The sequence below is a fragment of the Triturus cristatus genome, chromosome 7 (assembly GCF_964204655.1).
Source record: "Triturus cristatus chromosome 7, aTriCri1.1, whole genome shotgun sequence".
NCBI classification, from domain to species: domain Eukaryota; kingdom Metazoa; phylum Chordata; class Amphibia; order Caudata; family Salamandridae; genus Triturus; species Triturus cristatus.
In genome coordinates this window covers 1,286,945,979-1,286,965,096 of record NC_140590.1, presented here as the reverse complement: position 1 = coordinate 1,286,965,096, position 19,118 = coordinate 1,286,945,979, and the positions used below count along the sequence as shown (strand labels likewise).

General features: G+C 48.2%; 1 protein-coding gene across 3 annotated transcripts in view; it reads left to right on the top strand.

Annotated features, from left to right (window-relative positions):
- LOC146811897 (sulfotransferase 1 family member D1-like) overlaps window positions 1-19,118 on the top strand; it is a 339,819-nt gene that overhangs the window by 10,166 nt on the left and 310,535 nt on the right. The window contains exon 1 of one of the 3 annotated variants that reach the window (XM_085618862.1): window positions 4,683-4,699. The exons of the other annotated variants lie outside the window; for them this stretch is intronic. The gene's annotated coding sequence lies outside the window, so the exon portion shown is untranslated. Of the gene's footprint in view, window positions 1-4,682; window positions 4,700-19,118 lie in introns of those variants that run through there. 3 annotated transcript variants of the gene reach the window in all.

Below are 19,118 nucleotides of genomic sequence, written 5' to 3'. Positions count from 1 at the left end.
GGCTTTTGCAATGTAGGGGGCACATTACAGGATTCGGTAATTTACCGAATCGGTAAAATTACCGAATCGGTAATTTTACCGATTCGGTAAATTACCGAAGGGGGAGTGTGTGGGTGTCGTGTGGAGTCGGTATTTACCACCAACTAATAGTTGGTGGTAAATGAAGAATGGCTCTGTAAAAGCATTTTCAAGCGCTTAGAAGTGTGCAATGTGGCAGACATACATGCCCTTAGGGCATGTATGTGTGCCACATGTGCACACATGCAGGAATCAGGGGTGCAACAGGGTGTCAATGTGACACCCTGCCACCCTTGATTGTGCTCCCCCCATTACCGAATCGGTATTTACCGATTCGGTAATGAGGCATACCTTCCCATTGATTCAATCAATGGGAAGGTATGCCTCATTACCGAATCGGTAAATACCGATTCGGTAATTACCGAATTTCTACGATTCGGTAATTTTTACCGAATGAATACCTACATAGCATTTACCACTTCATAAATACCGAATCGGTATGATTCGGTATTTATGAAGTGGTAAATGCCAGGCCACCCACATAAGGCCCTAACAGTGGTAGCTGGCTGCTTTTAGCTCCACTGTTAGCATTTTATTGTTTTAAAAACGATAGCACTTTTTAAATAAATTTGCTTTCCCTACCTGGGCGACCTGCTCGGCTGAGCTTTTCCGTCGTGCCGAGGGGGTTAGCGCTCTAGTGTTCAACTTTGTGGTGCCTATATTACGCTACACTGGAGCGACCGCACAGCGGACACGCGCAGCGGGCGCACCGGCGGCGTGCCGAAGGCGCGCCTAAGGAAACCCGTCTGCGCCCGTCCGCGCACCGTTTGCGCACAGCGCCAGGCACTATGCCGATTTTAGAGATTGCTACACTAGGGAACAGCTGTACGATATAGGTAAGCGAAGTACTGTATCTGGTGAATCAGTTTTAAGTCATTCGGCGGGAAAAGGTCTTGAAGCATTACAGGTGGATGTCTTGAATTGTGGCCTCCTTAATGTAAGGTCACTCCCTAAACATGCTATTGAAATTCAATTGTTAATTGAAATGTATAATTCGGACGTCTTGTTTATGACAGAGACCTGGACTGAGTTGGGACTGGACCTTGAGCTAGGGTTAGCATGCCTTGTGGGATTTAAAGCTTTTCATAAACCGAGATCCAGCGGCAGAGGGGGCGGAACCGGGATCATATATAAAGATTCCTGGGATTTCGCTCCTCTGGACATAGACGAGATCACGCATTTTGAAACCTTAGGTTCCTCTTTGAAAGATAGGTCAGGGCATATCCTGACTGGCATGGTCTGCTATCGCCCCCCAGGTGCAGTGTGTGCTCAATCACAGCAGCAGCAACTTGATGTGATTAGTAATTTGTCTCTTACTCACCATAGATTATTGATATTAGGAGATTTTAACCTCTGGCCTAATGAGAAGATGGTGACAGTTTATAATAATTTTATTCAATCTTGTGCTAACCTGAATCTGTCGCAATTGGTCTTGGAGGCAACTCACACTGCAGGACATGTGTTAGATCTGGTATTTTCTGGGGACAACTTGGTCAACATGGACGGAATTCTACCAGTGGGATGGACTGATCACCATCTGGTTAAATTCCGTGTGACTCATGTCCATAGAACTAGGCCTTCTGCCCGGGAGGAAAGGTGTGCTCTGGGTAGGGATTGGAAGGCCTTATTGAGGAAAGCTCAAATGGCTCCGCTCTTTGGTCTTGACTCCCTTTTTGATCCCGGGAAGTCGGTAGATGAGAATTATTTGGCTCTTTGTAGGCATTTGACCGATATAACTGAGTTGCATTCCCCTTTGAAGAAGATCAAGAAACGGGGGAAACCCTCTGCCCCGTGGTACACGGAGGAATTAAGGAGCTGTAAGGTGCAATGTAAACGCGCTGAAAGACAATGGAGAAGGCATTACAGGATGACGATAAAGTTATTTGGAAGGATTGTTTAGCCAGGTATAAAAAAGCCATAGTGGCCATTAAGGCGACTTATTTTGCGGATCTTATATTAAAAGCACCAAATAGTGTTAAATGTGTTTTTAATATTCTGAGAGATATTGCTAATCCGGGTTGTGTTAGTAATAAGGTCACTCCGTCGCAAGAGTTATGTGACGGCCTAGCAGTTTTCTTTCAGGATCTGATTAAAGGAATTATCGAAGGCTTGAAGCCAGATACCCTGCGCGGTACTGGTGTAGATGAAGACCCAGTGCCAGACAACTTTTTACGAGGTAGGGTCACTGGGACAAAGCTATCGACGTTAGGGACATCCCTTGACCACTGGGCCCTTCCTACAGAGGAAGAGTTTGTTAGGGTGGCGAAGGGAGTGTCTTCTGGTTCGCCTTTGGATCCCATTCCTCAGAAATTCTGGAAAGAGCTGGGTCCTGAGATCTTTCCACAGCTTTACCAGATGTGTACCCAATCACTTAGTAGTGGAGTGGTTCCGTCCTGCTGGAAGGAAGCGATGGTTTCACCTCTGTTAAAGAAATCTTCACTGGACCCTACTTGTTACGGGAATTACAGACCTATTTCCCTCTTGCCATATCCAGTAAAGATAGTGGAGCGCTTGGTGAGCCAGGCGCTCTCTGGTTTCCTGGAAGGTAATAATAAGTTGGAGGAAGATCAATTTGGTTTCCGACCCGGTCATGGGACGGAGACCGCTTTGGTCACCGTGCTGGATGAACTTCGGATGCGAGCGGACAGGGGACAATCTGCCACGTTGATACTGTTGGATCTGTCAGCCGCATTCGATACGGTTAACCAAGACATTTTATTGCTAAGGTTAGAGGAGGTGGGAGTGACTAATTTGGCTCTGCAATGGTTTCACTCTTACGTGCTAGGTAGACGGCAGGCTGTGTTCTTGCCTACGTTTCAATCAGCTTTTACTCCCAATGAGCATGGGGTCCCTCAGGGGTCCTCAATTAGCCCTATTTTATTTAATGTCTATATGCGGCCATTGGTGGAATTTATTAAAGCTAATAACATAAGTGTGGTTAACTATGCTGATGATACGCAATTGATTGTATCCTTGGAGGGTGACCAGGCGGACTCCCAAGAAATATTCCATAAGTGTATGACTGAAATGGTGTTTTGGTTGAGGAACAATGCTTTGCAATTTAGTAATGCCAAAACAGAAATCTTGCACTGTGGAGTGGGCAAAGTGCTGATGGCTCTACCATCTAATTTTTGGCTGTTCCCTACGGATGTACCTCTGGTACCTGTGAAGACAGTGCATAATTTGGGGGTTAGCTTTAATGAGAAGCTTAACTTGGAATCGTATGTAAATAAAGTAGTTACGAATTGCCACTTGATTATTAGAGGCCTACGGAGGGTGTTACCACTTTTACCCCCTAAGGTAAGAGGTACAGTGGTCAGGTGTGTTGTTCTCAGCCGCCTGGATTACTGCAATGCTTTATTGCTTGAGTCTCCTGGCTACTTGGTTTTGCGGCTCCAGAGCTTTCAGGCAGCAGCAGCAAAGCTTGTCCTAATGAGAACACGTAGATCATCAACCTCTCAGGCATTAGCGGAGCTGCATTGGCTCCCGGTGAGACAAAGGATACTGTTCAAGTCCTTGTGTACTGCTTTTAAAGCTCTTCACGGGCTCGGACCCAGACCGCTGCAACGTAGGTTTAGCTGGTATATACCTGCGCGCAGCCTGCGCTCCTCGGCAGCTAATTTGGCAAGGATCCCAAAGATAAAAAGATCTACCATGGGGGGACGAGCATTTAGCTTTGCAGCTGCGCGCCTGTGGAATAGTCTTCCATTGGAGTTGAGACAGATACAGGACTTGTTGCTGTTCCGCCAGAAAGTTAAGACCTGGCTATTCCCTAGAGCGTAACCAGCTGTTCGACTTAGTCCGCAGTTGTGTTTAATCTTTTTGCGGTGTCTTAGCGCCAGGATGCCAGTAGGGTTACAGTGCGCTCTACAAATGTAAAATACATACATACATACATCCAACAGGCTAATCTCCCAGTTCCTCACCTTATGCCCAAGGTAGACTATAGAGGACTGCCCCACCTGACAATTGGCTGCCTTGATGGTCAGTTTTGCCTCTTGTATCCTCGTCAACATCTGTCCTAGTTGTCTCGGGTGGTTCTGCCATGAATTGTCGAACACTACAATGTCATCCAGGTATGCCACACAGAACTCTTCCAGCCCTGGGAGAACATGGTTCACCAGATGCTAAAAAAACGTGGCAGGAGAACTCTTCAACCCAGAGAGCATCGCCTTGAACTGATGCACTCCCTATCTCAACTTCGAGCTTAATGCATCCCATAACTGGTCAGACAGTCTGTTCTTTATTGGAAGACTGTCACCCAAGTCTATGTTTGTTTTTGTTTTTTGCAGAGTTTTATATAGCGCAAACTTGACCCAAATCGGGTATCAGATCGCTTTACATAGCACCAGTTATGTTACATGAGGACACACTGTAAGAAACTGGCTATATATATACTGCACCAAAGTGAGGTACAGTGTGTATAGAGTCCAAGGGTCTCCAGAGGTTTGGCAGAGGTTAAAGTCAGATAGAATCTTACTCTCTAAAGTGGTTAAGCATTTGATGTACACACTCAGTCAGCAAATGAATTCACACACTCAAGAACTGAACTTTAGGCCAATTGTTTTGTATAACAAATATACTGTTGTTTTATTTCTAGAACCAAGCAAGCCTGGTACAGGTAAGCATAAAAAATATGTTTCAGTAGTAAATTAATTGTATGAACAGAGTTCAAAATTGCAGCGTAACTTGTATTGGGTTTGGTTACAGTTTTAAGTAAGCAGTTTGCAACACATTGCAGCTATAGTACATTCAAATGAATGGGCTTTTTAAGTAAAATGCATTTAATTACTTTTCAGATTACTTTTACTAGCACAGGGTTGGATCCTAGATTCAGCCCTGGGACATTTCCTGAAAACAGGTGAATAAATGCGTTTTAGTTAAAGGTACGATTTTTAAAGAATATTATTGCATTTCAAAAGTTGACACTTCGAAAGTTTTTCACAAAGAATCACCGATGTTATCCTATGGGAGGAAATTCATTTAGTAGGTAAGTTATGTTAACAATACTTTGTCTTAGTCAGTGCTGACTACCTAGATTCAGCACTGGGACATTTCCTGAAAACAGTTGAGAAAATGCGTTTTGATTATTCGGCTGATTCTTAAGGAATATTTGTAGTTTTCAAAAGTTGACACGAAAACTTTTTGGGAGAAAAAGTGTCAATGTTATTCTATGAGGAAATAGAGGATATCGGTTTCCAGGTAGGTAATCAGTCTTTGGAGTTAGGGTTCTGGGGTTAGACTCAGGGGTCTCCCAGGGTCAGTGATGCACTGTTGTTGCACCCCGAGTGGCACTAGGGCGGACGGGTGCATAGTGTTGAGGCCCAATGTTATCCTATGGAGGATAGGGGGACTCCGGTTGGTGGCTGCTGGCAAGCAGGCCACGGGGTTGTGGAAGCAAAGCTCCTAGGGTTAAGCTCCGGGCAAGTTGGGGACCAGGTTAGCACAAAAGGGGCACCCTCAGCGGCACTAGGGCAGCCGGGTTCAGGGTGCTGTTTTGAGGTCGGGTGCCCTGTTGATTTCAATGGAGATTCTCCAGTAGAAAGAAACACTGCAGGCTCGGGGACGAGGATCTTCCAGGAGTGACCACCGCTTCGAGGGTAAGTTGGGATGTAGAGGGTTGTTTAGGCAGCCCCGGGTTGGGCACACAAGGCTGTGGGACGTCGGGTGTAGGGATGCCTTGGGACGTCGGATTTTCTTACCCGCTCTGGTCCCGGTAGGGGGGGGTCCTCTGGATTGAAGCTGCAGGCGTTGTCAGGAAGCTTGAGGCAGGTCAGGGGTCGCCGGACCTCGGATCAGGATCGCCGGGGACCTCCTCGTGGTGTTTTTCCACATAAGCTCAGGCCGGGCTCGGCGGGTGCAGAGTGGGCTGGAATCGCGGTTTCTGGCTGGCACCAGAAGCTGCAGTTCAAACACGTCCGGTGTTCACGGAAGAAACAGCTTGGAAAGTGAATGCAGGCAGGTCCTCCGGGGTTTTTGAGGTTGCTGACCGCTGGCCACACCGGGGTTTTTGCAGGACCAGGTTCGAGGGGAGACATGCCTGTAGGGCTGGGGCCAAGTCAGTGGGCGTCGTCTTCTTGTTAGCTCTGTGCGGCTTCTCGTCCTTCTTCTTCTTCTTCTTTTCTTGTGGTTGCTGGATCTGAGGAAGGAAGGTTCAGGGTGCCCCTAAATACGAAATTTAGGGGTGTTACAGGTAGATAAAGGGCAGGGACCAATGGTTCCTTTCCTTGGGGTGGGTACACCCCCTATTCTGCCACTCTCCAGTGGGAGGGGGGCAGGAGCCTGTCCCTGGTTGGCTGGGTCCCCCCATCCTCAAGATGGCGGGGACTCGAGATTGTGCTTCACCTCGCCTCCCCCACCCTAGGGGTGGAGTTGGCAGAGGTGGGCACACCTCTCTTCCTCACTTTGTTTTTCCCGCCGGGTCTCCCGCCAATAGTGGGGGGTAGAACCAGTGGGGACCCGTTGCTGAAAGCAGCAAATGGTCTGGAGAGGCTCACAAAGGCGGCATGCCTTTGAAGCTTCTCCTTCGTGAACCCTGCCCATCCAGGGGGAAGAGGCTTGGCACCTCGTCCCAGGATGTGCATTGTTTCAGGCCCCCGAGAGCAGCAAGCTCTTGATCCAGGGGTCCAGAAACATGTCTGGTGGTGGCAGCCTAGGCAGCCACTCAGTCAGGTCACTGGGAGGTGGTCGAGTTTTAGGGGACATCTCTAAGATGCCCTCTGTCGTGCATTTTACATTAAATCCCACACTGGCATCAGTGTGGGTTTAATGTGCTGAGAAGTTTGATACTAAACTTCTCAGTCTTCAGTGTAGCCATTATGGTGCTGTGGAGTTCGCAATTACAAACTCCCAGCACCATATACTCTTAATGGCAACACTTCACTTACAGGGCCCAGGAATGGACTTGGGCACTGTAGGGGTACAGGGCTCATGCACCTGTACCCTCACCACTGGCATAGAGCACCCAGCTAGTGGGGTGACTGATGTATGCCAGGGCAGTGGTTTGTGGGCATGGTACACAGGGATGTGTGCCATGTCGACTCTTTGTTTTGTTGTGAACCGAGACACTCAGCCTGCAAAGGCAGTGTTTGTGTGTCAGGGTACAGGGCCTCTAAGGGTGGCACAATAGGTGCTGCAGCCCTTAGGGGCCTCCTCTGGTCACAGTGCCCTGGGTACCTATGGTACCATTTACCAGGGTCTGACATGTGGCCAGAGATGCCAATTGGGTTTAGGCTTCCATGCAGTTTTAGGGAAGGCCCTGGGTACCTGATTGGCAGGAGCCCAGGGCATACTCAGTCAAAGCACATCCGCAATTCAGCAAAAAGTGGGGGCATACCATGCAAGAAAGAGGGTACTTTCTCACACAACCCCCCCTAAATGAAAGATGATGAGACTAACCCTGCCCTAGAGAGTCTTCATTGTCTAAGTGGAAGAACCTGGAAAGTCCATCTGCATTGGCATGGGCAGTCCGAGGTGTGTGTTCCATTTAAGTCCATTCACTCTAGGGAGATGGACCACCTCAACAGTTTAGGATTTTCTCCTTTCATTTGCATTAGCCATCTGAGAGGTCTGTGGTCAGTTTGAACTAGGAAGTGAGTACCAAACAATTAGGGCCTCAACTTCTTCAGGGACCAAACCACAGCAAAGGCCTCCCTCTCAATGGCACTCCAATGCTGCTCCCTGGGGAGAAGCCTTCTGCTTATAAAAGCAACAGGTTGGTCTTGGCCTTCATCATTGGTCTGGGATAGGACCACTCCTATCCCTAGCTCAGAGGCATCAGTCTGCAATATGAACTGCTTGGCATAATCTGGAGCTTTTAGAATTGGTGCTTAGCACATTGCTTCTTTCAGGGTATCAAAAGCCTTCTTGGGCATTTCCTTGGAGGTGAGTTCTGTGAGGGGAGTCACAATGGACCCATATCCCTTCACAAACCTCCTGTAGTACCCAGTCAAGCCAAGGAATGCCCTGACTTGGGTCTGGGTTGTTGGAGCTGCCCAGTCCAGGATGGCCTGGATCTTGGGCTGTAACGGCTGTACCTGGCCTCCACCAACAAGGTGCCCAAGTACACCACAGTGCCCTGCCCTATCTGGCATTTGGATGCCTTGATAGTTAGGCATGCAGTTTGCAGGGCTTTTAAAACCTTCCCAAGGTGAATCAGGTGATCCTGCCAGGTGGAACTAAAGACATCAATATCATCAAGAAAAGCTGCACTAAAGGACTCCAACCCAGCAAGGACTTGATTCACCAACCTCTGGGAGGTGGCAGAGGCATTCTTTAAACCAAAGGGCATAACAGTGAACTGATAGTGCCCATCAGGTGTGGAGAATTCTGTTTTCTCTTTTGCTTCTGGGGCCATGCCAATCTGCTACTACCCTGCAGTTAAGTCAAAGGTACTTAGAAATTTGGCTGCCCCTAATTTGTCTATCAACTCATCTGCTCTTGGGATAGGGTGAGCATCTGTCTTGTTGACAGAGTTGAGTACTCTATAATCCACACAGAACCTCATTTCTCTCTTTCCACCCTTTGGATGAGGTTTGGGGACCAGAACCACTGGGCTGGCCCAGGGGCTCTCAGAGAGTTCAAAAACCCCTAACTCCAGCATCTTGCTGACTTCAGCTTTGATGCTTTCCTTGACTTGGTCTGACTGTCGATAGATCTTGTTCTTGACAGGTGCACTGTCACCAGTGTTCACATCATGGGTACATCAGTTTGTCAGACCAGGGGTCAGGGAAAAGAGCTTAGCATACTGTTGCAAGACTTGTTTGCAGTCAGTCTGCTGTTGGGCAGAGAGGGTGTCTGAAAAGTCAACTACATCTACTGACCCATCTTTTGGGCTGTAGGAGAGGAGATCAGGGAGAGGTTCACTCTCTGCTTCCTGGTCCCCATCAGTCACCATCAGCATGGTGATGTCAGCCCTGGCATTGTAGAGCTGGAGGTAATTCACATGGATAACCCTTTTGGGTGTCCTGCTTATGCCCAGGTAATCTAAGTAGGTGACCTCACTCTTTTTCTCTAGGATAGGGTAAGGTTCACTCCATCTATCTTGGAGTGCCCTTGGTGCCACTGGCTCCAAAACCCACACCTGTTGCCCAGGTTGAAATTCAACCAGTGCAGCGTTTTGGTCACACCAGTGCTTCCGAAGCTCCTGGCTGGCCTCAAGATTCTTGGATGCCTTTTCCATGTACTCAGCCATTCTGAACCTTAGGCCAAGCACATAGTCCACAATATCTTGTTTGGGTTCTTGGAGAGACTCTCCCAACCCTCTTTCACAAGACAGAGTGGTCCCCTCACAGGATGACCAAACAGAAGTTCAAAGGGGGAAAACCCTACTAACTTCTGTGGCACTTCTCTGTAAGCGAAAAGCAGGCATGGCAAAAGGACATCCCATCTCTTCTTGAGCTTTTCAGGTAGTCCCATGATCATGCCTTTCAATGTCTTGTTGAATCTCTCAACAAGGCCATTGGTTTGTAGGTGATATGGTGTAGTAAACTTGTACTGCACTCCACACTCCTTCAACATGTGTTTTAGGTAAGCAGACATGAATTTAGAACCTCTGTCTGAAACCACCTCCGTAGGAAACCCTACCCTGATGATGACACCAAAGAGGGCCTTGGCTACTGCAGGAGCTGTAGTAGTCCTAAGTGGAATTGCTTCAGGGTACCTAGTAGCATGATCCACTACCACTAGAATGAATTTGTTCCCTGAGGCTGTGGGAGGTGCAAGTGGACCCATTATGTCCACACCTACCCTTTCAAAGGGAACCCCCACCACAGGTAGTGGTATCAGGGGGGCCTTAGGGTGGCCACCTGTTTTGCCACTGGCTTGACAGGTAACACAGGAACTGACAAACTCCTTCACCTTTTGGTGCATCTGGGGCCAGTAAAAGTGGCTAACTAGCCTTTCCCAAGTATTGGTTTGGCCCAGATGTCCAGCTAGGGGGATGTCATGAGCTAAAGTTAGGAGGAACTCCCTGTACTTCTGTGGCTCTACCACCCTCCTGGTGGCTACAGCATTGGGGTTTCTTGCCTCAGTGTACAGCAATCTCTCTTCCCAATAAATTCTGTGGGTACCACTGACATCTCCCTTTGCTTCTGAAACAGCTTGCTGCCTCAGGCTTTCAAGAGTGGGACAGTCTTGCTGACCCTGGCACAGCTCTTCCCTAGAGGGTCCCCCTGGGTTCAAGAATTCAACCTGGTAAGGGTCAAGCTCCATGGGCTCAGTTCCCTCTGGGGTGTCCAAGTCCTCTCCCTGAGGAGAGGGGTCCTGATATTGTTGCTGAACAGAAGCTGGTTCCCCAGTCTTCTTACCTTTTCTCTTGGTAGGTTGGGCCATTCTTTCAGGCTCTAACCCTTGTTCACCCTGCCTTTTGCTCTGTGCTCTTGTTTTTACACACACCAATTCAGGGATATCCATCATTGCTGCATGGGTTTTTAGTTCAACCTCAGCCCAGGCTGATGTTTCCAGGTCATTGCCAAGCAGACATGCAGCTGGCAGCTTTGGAGAGACCACTACGTGTTTCAGGCCAGTAACACCCCCACCCCCCAGTCTAATGTCACCATAGCCATTGCATGATTAGTGGTAACACTGTCAGCATTGGTGACTTGGTAAGTACGCCCAATCAAATATTGCTCAGGGTAAACCAGTGTGTCTCTCACCATAGTGAAATTGGCATCTGTATCCCTCAGAACTTCTATCCTAGTTCCATTGATCCAAGGGTGCTGTAAGTATTTCTTTAAGTTGGGTGGCCACACAGCTACAGTGGCAAACTCAACTTCCCCCTCTGAAACTAGAACTGCTTCAGTGTGCATCCTGATTTGCTCTGGGCACACTGTTGATCCCATCTGTAGACGTGCTACCCCAGATGTAGCTGTACTTGTTGAACTAGGGGTCTTGTTGTGAGGGCAAGAATTGCCTACAGTTAAGTGTCCCAACTTCTTACAGTTGTTACACCAGGCCTTTGAAGGATCAAAGTTCTTCCCCCGATAGGGCTGTGGCACATAGGGACGAGTTTGGGACCCACCCCCCTGTGCAGGTTTTTGGGGCCCTTTGTAAGACTCAGACTTTTTATCTTGGGGATTCTCACCACCTTTTCCCTGGGGAGCTTTTGTAACCACTTTCTTCTGGTCACCCCCAGTGGTTGTCCTTGTCATCCTAGTCTTGACCCAGTGGTCTGCCTTCTATCCCAATTCTTGGGGAGAAATTAGACCTAGGTCTACCAAATGATGATGTAACTTTTCATTAGTTCAATTACTTAATATACGTTCCTTCATAAACAAATTGTAAAGTCCAGTAAAGTCATGCTCATTGTGTCCAGTTAACCAACCATCCAGTGTCTTTACTGAGTAGTCTACAAAATCAATCCAGGACGGGTTCTGGGTTTTGTGACCCCCCTGAATCTAATTCTGTACTCCTCAGTGGTGGGTCCAAATCCCTCAATCAGAGTTCGCTTCATGAGGTCATAGGACCCTGCATCTGTCCCAGAGAGGGTCAGAAGCCTGTCTCTGCAGTTACCAGAGAACAGTTCCCACAGGAGTGCCCCCCAGACTGGCTTCTTCACCTTTCTCATGTCACAAGCCCTCTCAAAGGCTGTGAACCATTTGGTGATGTCATCACCCTCCTCAAATTTAGGGACAATCCCTTTGGGGATTTTAGGATCATAAGATTGTTCTTTATCCTTGTTATTTGCATTGCTGCCACCATTGATGGGTGCTAACCCCATCTCTTTCCTTTCTTTTTCTAGAGCCAGGAGTCTGGACTCCAGATCCAATCTTTTGGCCAGCCTGGCTAAAAGGCAGTCCTCTTCATTGAGGCTGTCCTCAATGTCCTCACAGGAACCTGTACCACCTGTGTGGCCTCTAGGTCCCCAGGGGTTGATTCTTGGAGTTAAGGGTCTGGAGACCCTTTCCTCCCTCGGGATTTTTGGGGGTGGGTTACCAGCCCTGTCTCCTCATCCCTTTCCTCATCTGACTGGTCATCACCATTTTCAGATGGGTGGGCCTGTGCATACTCAGCCAGGAGCTCCTGGAGCCCTTGTTTGGTTGGATGCTGGCCCATTGGTATATATTTAATTTTACATAAGGACCTTAACTGCGTGAAAGACAAGTGAAGGTAAGGGTGAGGTTGAGCTCCTCAACCATGCCCTCTTGGTTATCTTCACTAATAGCTGGGTTCTGTTTTTGAGACATTCTAACAAAAAGTTCTAACCCCTCTACTCGTGACAATAGTGACATTTTATTTTCTAAAATTCTAAAGGGACTTAAGCAAGGCCCTAACAAGACTTTTAGTAGTTTGGAAAAAAATGCCATTTTGAAAAATCAGAATTCTAAAGGCAGTTTAAGAGTTCTCCTGTGATCAGATAGTAACCAAGTAGTCCAACAAATGCAAGTTTGTATCCTACAGCTGATCCACCAATGTAAGAAACTGGCTCTATATATACTGCACCAAAGTGAGGTACAGTGTGTATAGAGTCCAAGGGTCTCCAGAGGTTTGGCAGAGGTTAAAGTTAGATAGAACCTTACTCTCTAATGTGGTAGCTTGGTCGAGCAGTAAGGCAGTATCAGAGGACAGTGTTAAGCATTTGATGTACACACTCAGTCAGCAAATTAATTCACACACTCAAGAACTGAACTCTAGGTCAATTGTTTTGTATAAAAAATATACTGTTGTTTTTTTCTAGAACTAAGCAAGCCTGGTAGGTAAGCATAAAAAATAATTTTCAGTAGTAAATTACTTGTATGAACACAGTTCATAATTGCAGTGTAACTTGTACTGCTTTTGGTTACAGTTTTAAGTAAGCAGTTTGCAACACATTGCAGGTATAGTACATTCAAATGAATGGGCTTATTAAGTAAAATGCAGTTAATTACTTTTCAGATTACTTTTACTAGCACAGGGTTGGATCCTAGATTCAGCCCTGAGACATTTCCTGAAAACTGGTGAGTAAATGCTTTTTAGTTAGAGGTACGATTTCTAAAGATTATTTATTATTGCATTTCAAAAGTTGTGTTAACGATACTTTTTCTTACTCAGTGCTGGATACCTAGATTCAGCACTGGGACATTTCCTGAAAACAGTTGAGAAAATGCGTATTGGTTATTCGGCTGATTTTTAAGGAATATTTGTAGTTTTCAAAAGTCGACACAAAAACTTTTTGAAAGAAAAAGTGTCAATGTTATTGTATGAGGATAAAGAGGTTATTGGTTTCCAGGTAGGTAATTGGTCTTTGGAGTTAGGGTTCTGGGGTTAGACTCAGGAGTCTCCCAGGGTCAGTGATGCACTGTTGTTGCACCCCCAGCGGCACTAGGGCAGCCGGGTTCAGGGTTCTGTTTTGAGGTCGGGTGCCCTGTTTCAATGGAGATTCTCCAGGACAAAGAAACACTGCAGGCTCGGGGAAAAAAAATCTTCCAGGAATGACCACCACTTAGAGGGGTAAGTTGGGATGTAGAGGGTTGGTTAGGCACTGCTGGGTTGGGCACACAAGACTTTGGGGCGTTGGGTGCAGGGGTGCCTTGTGACATCAGGTTTTCTTACCCGTTCTGGTCGCGGTAGGGGGGGTCCTCTGGATTGCGGCTGCAGGCGTTGTCAGGAGGCTTGAGGCAGGTCAGGGGTCGCCGGATCTCGGGTCAGGATTGCCGGGGGGACCTCCTCATGGTGTTTTCCCACTCTGCACCCGCCGGGCTTGGTGGGTGCAGAGTGGGCTGGATTCGCGGTTTCTGGCTGGCACCAGAAGCTGCAGTTCAAACACGTCCGGTGTTCACAGGAGAAACAGCTTGGAAAGTGAATGCAGGCAGGTCCTCCAGGGTTTTTGAGGTTGCTGACCGCTGGACACGCCGGGGTTTTTCCAGGAACAGGTTCGAGGGGAGACAGGCCTCTGGGGCTAGGGCCAAGTCAGTGGGCGTCGTCCTCTTGTTAGCTCAGCGCGGCTTCTCGTCCTTCTTCTTATTTTCTTGTGGTTGCTGGATCTGTGGAAGGAACGTTCAGGGTGCCCCTACATACTACATTTAGGGGCATCACAGGTAGGTAAAGGGCAGGGACCAATGGGTCCCTTCCCTGGGGTGGGTACACCCCCTATTCTGCCACTCTCCAGTGGGAGGGGTCAGGAGCCTGTCCCTGGTTGGCTGGGTCCCCCCTTCCTCAAGATGATGGGGACTCAAGGTTGTGCTTCACCTCGCCTCCCCCACCCTAGGGGTGGAGTTGGCAGAGGTGGGCACACCTCTCTTCCTCACTTTGTTTTTCCCACCGGGTCTCCCACCCAAAGTGGGGGGTAGAACCAGTGGGGACCAGTTGCTGAAATAAGCAAATGGTACCCCTTCCACAGTGCCATCCTTCATGTCTCTATGTGGCAATTCAAGAAGAGGCTCGCTGTTTTCCTCTACTTCCTCGGCTACAGCCATGACATTCATTGTGTAATCTCACTGGAGGTAAGGCTTCAGCCCGTTCACATGGAATATACTCTTGGGTACCCTTGTGGCACCTGTGTCCAACAAGTGGTTTATCTCACAAACCTTCCACACTTCATTGTAGGGCCCACACCATTTGTCCTCCAAAGCCTTGGAAGAAATTGGCTATAGCACCAACACTTCCTGGCTTTTACTCCACTGACACAGGTTAAAAAGGACCTGTTCACTCCTACTGATCACTACATGGTATTCTGGCACCACCACGCTTGTGCTGCTAACTGCTGGTGAAGGCAGTAACCTTCCACTACTATGATGGTAGTGCTTTCGGTCCCCCTCCCGGTTCAACAAGACCACAATTCATGAGACAGGCCTATGTTATGGCACATGCATGCTTCATGTTTGCCTAGGACAACCAAAAATCAGCATTAGGGTTCCAGACATCAGTACAGTGGGGCACTCGGAGCAGGGCTGCACATCTATTACCATGCAGAGGACTTTCCCTTCCCAACACTATTTTTTGAGACTGCAAGTTCCTGTTCATCACTCAGAGGAGTGTGCACCTAGCACCAAGTTTACCAGGCTGGAGGATCTGGGCACTTCGACTGTTGCTAGCAATTCTAAGTGACAGGATAGGTCATTGACCTGTGAACGTGGTACATAGAGCACACTTGACCACGTAGTGTAGAAAGGTTTTCTTTGATCCTGAGGAAGTGCCCAGATCATCCTGACTTTAGAGGCACGAAACATGTCGATTTTGAGAGTAGAGCTACACGACTAGACACTTTGCATCTAGTACACTGCCACTCTCTATATTTTTAATCAGGCGGTTTACCTTATGAATAAAATAATGGTTAGGGCTAACTGACCTGTTTTAATCCACTTTCATTCACATCTACACACACTAGGCCCCTCACCCCCACTGCACCAACCGGCAGGAACAAAAGATCCCCGCTAAAGAGCCCCGGTCTGGGAGTCCGGTATTGCAGCGCCGACCTGACGAGGGGCAGGCTCATATGATGAAGCATGACACCTAGCTTTCTGGGTGTGTGAGAGCTCTAGTTCCGTAAAGGGGAATTCCCCCCACTTTTCTTTACACTTCACCGTTCTTATCTTTTAGTAGGTGTGGGACTACCTTGACCACCCTCGCCCTTGAGTATCTCCTCCCCTTCTTTTGTTTCTGAGGAACTTTGTACCTTCTTTGCATACAGTCTTCCGGGGCTCGTACGTTAGACCTTGTTAAACTAGCCCCACCCCGTGTCCCCCTCTTTGGGAATCTGAATCACCCCAGGTAAAACTATTTTTTTTTTTGGGTGAAAATCTTTATTATTATTATTATTTGCATCAAACATAGCTGATTACAATCACTTATATGTTGCAGTTCATACATTATATAGGGCAGTGCCACAGAGGTAACAATGTACATATACTTTCGCTTCTTCACCTCACCCATGAGATACGCCTTTACTGTACATAAAATTCTCCCCTAATGAGCGTCATCTGTGTTTGTCAGTCACTCAGTTCTGGATTGGATTCGGCAGGCGGAGGAGCGCATATGTTCCCCCGAAATGCGTTCCATTTCCCCCACACTCGCATCCATTTTCGGGGACACCCTCTATGAAGAAATACTGCCTTCTCCGCTACCATAGCACTATCTAAGTCATGACACCACTGCTGGTGAGATGGGATTGTTTGTACCCCCCAATGTTGAGCAATATTCAGTTTGTCCAGTTTGATGCCTAGGGTCGCCCAATCCTGCTCTGCGTGATTAAGGTCTGTTGGCTCCCACACATTGAGTAGGCAGCTCTTTGGTTCAGGGAAAACACTGAAGCCACACACTTGAGAGATCGTGGCCATGACAGCCCTCCAATATTGTGTAATGTAGGGACTTTCCCATAATGTGTGGTAAAAAGTGCCCGCCAGCCCACAACCTCGAAGACACAGCGGTGTATCAGTCCTCTCTATTTTATGAAGTGTTGTCCTGGTGTAGTATGTTCTGTGCCATATTTTGAGTTGCACAAGTTTTAGTCTGGAGGGGATTGCCACCTCCCGCGGATACGCCAGCGCCTCCTGCCAATCCTGTTCATCTATGTCTACCACCCCGTCTGCCATTTTTCTCTAAGGTTATGTGTAGGATCTTTCTGATGATTAAACAATTTACGATATGTTAGAGAAATTGCTTTTTTGATGAGACAGTCCGTTAGTAATCGATCCTCGAGCGGCGAGGACTCTGGGAGGTCAGTTCCCCAGGGTATGGCCCTCATCAGTGCGTGTTTAATTTGCATGTGTCTGCTTTGCTCCGTGCCTGCCATCTGGTATGTTGCCTGTAGCTGGGCAAAGGTGAACCCCCCCCCCCTTTTTCCACAGATCCCCAACCCTAGATATGCCTATTAGGTCCCATTGGGAGAAACCCTTACTTGCGCGTAGTTTGCACAACCTAGGGGTGTCCCAGAGTGACGTGTGCTATGTTATCACTCCCTCCCAACCGAGCGCGCGCTGCACCGTAAACCAGACATGTACTGTATGTGCTGCTGGGCCGATCAGGACATGTTTCTGAGATTTATTGTATAGGGTGCCCAGGGGTCCGTCCGTGCCAAGAGTGTGCCTGTCCATACCCAAGGCTGTTCATCCTGTGGAGCATGAAGCCATTGATTAACTACTATGAGCTGAGAGGCCCAATAGTATAGGTGTATTTTGGGCAGGGCGATTCTGCCATCATACCAACCCCGTATTAACTTACACATTGCTATTCTTGGGGGCTTCCCCTCCCACAGGAGGTGGCCCACCTCCACCTCAATGGACTTGAAGTAGGAGTCGGAGACAGGGTAGGTGTGTTTTGTAGAGCGTTTAGAAACCTGGGGAGGGCCATCATTTTGAACAGTGCTGCCCTCCCCAGGAGCGTCAGTGGCAGGGAGTGCCAACATTTTACGTCTCTACGGAGTTGTTTCAAGGGAGGCAGTAGATGACGCTCAAATAATTGCATGGGGTGTGGCGTAAAGTGTATGCTGAGGTATTTCAACCCATCTTCTGCGATCTGTATTTCAACAACCCGGGGCAAGCATGGGGGAGGGCCCTTAAGTAAATATAACACCGATTTCGCCCAATTAATGGTATAACCGGAGACCTTTCCGTAGGATTCGCAAATATCAAGCAAGCAAGAGAGGGATCGCCTGGGATTCGCTATGTACAGCAAGATGTCATCTGCATAGAGGGAGATGCGCTCCTCCCATCCCTCCACCCACTTCAGTCCGCGTATTACTGGATCCCTCCTTATCCACGCCGCCAGCGGCTCGAGCACCAAAGCAAACAGGAGAGGAGAGAGGGAACATCCCTGCCTGGTCCCACGCCCCAGGGGAAAGTCCTCCGAGAGCCGCCCGTTGACTACCACCTGCACCAGTGGCTATGAGTACAATAGTTGAATCCAGGCACAAAATTTGTGCCTGAAACCAAAATGTTGTTGCACCGCAAACAGAAAGAGCCATTCTACTCGATTGAAGGCCATACTAGCATCCAGCGAGAGGATGACCGCCTCCTCCTGAATAGTGGGCATTCTAGCCAGCACCCCATGAAGTCTCTGGAGGTTCATCGCTGTGTTCCTACCCAGCATAAAGCTGGATTGGTCGGGGTGCACCAGGGTAGTAAGATAGGGATGTAGCCTAGCCGCCAGCACCTTCGCAAGTACTTTAGCTTCCGCATTAAGGAGCGAAATTGGATGTTAGGAGGTGCACTCCTGTGGGGGCTTACCTGGTTTTGGGATCGCTATAAGTGTTGCCACTCGTTGGTCTATAGGGAGTGTTCCTACCTCTAGGCTGGCCTCGTACATCCTCAGCAGATGTGGCACCAAAGTGTCCGCCTCTCTCTTATATAGTTCCACGGGAATACCATTGGGACTCAGTGCCTTTCCCGGTTGGAGCCCTCTAATGGCCGCAGTGATTTTATCTATCGTGAGATTTGCCTCCAACGCCTGTACATCCTGTGGTGTCAGCTTTGGCAGACGTATATCTCTAAGAAAGGCCAAATCATGCTCTATGGATGTCGTTGCGATGGGGGTGTATATTTTTTCATAGTGGTGTGCAAATGCCGTGACTATGTTGTGTGGATCTGTCACTGTCTCTCCCATAGGCAGTTGGAGTTGTGCTACCCAGCGATTGGCTTGTTCTTTTTTATCTAACCAGGTCAGGAGTTTGCCGGCCTTGTCCCCAACTTCATAGATGGTGTGCTGTGTTTTCATGACTCGTGCCTTGGCTTCCTCTCATACATGGTCACTGTAAGCTTGTTTTGCAAGGCTAAGTGTGTGGGCCGTGTTATCATTAGGGTCTGTTGCATGTGCACTTTCTGTCCGGCTGACCGCCTGTTCCAACTCCCACACATGTTGTGCTTCGTCTCGTTTGTGGGCTGTGATCAGGGAAATAGCTTGTCCACGGAGGACCGTTTTATATGCTTCCCCTAGGGAAATGGGAGAGGCCACTGATTGTACATTCTCTTGGAAATAGTGCCTTCAGGTCTTGTGTAGGCCCTTCCATATGTTCGGGTCTTTAAAATACCCCGGATGAATAGGGTGTGCGTGTCTCCTCCCCGTGGGGTGTGATGTATATGTGACTAACACGTGTTTGATCTCCAGTATTCTTTCTAAACCTGTGGAGG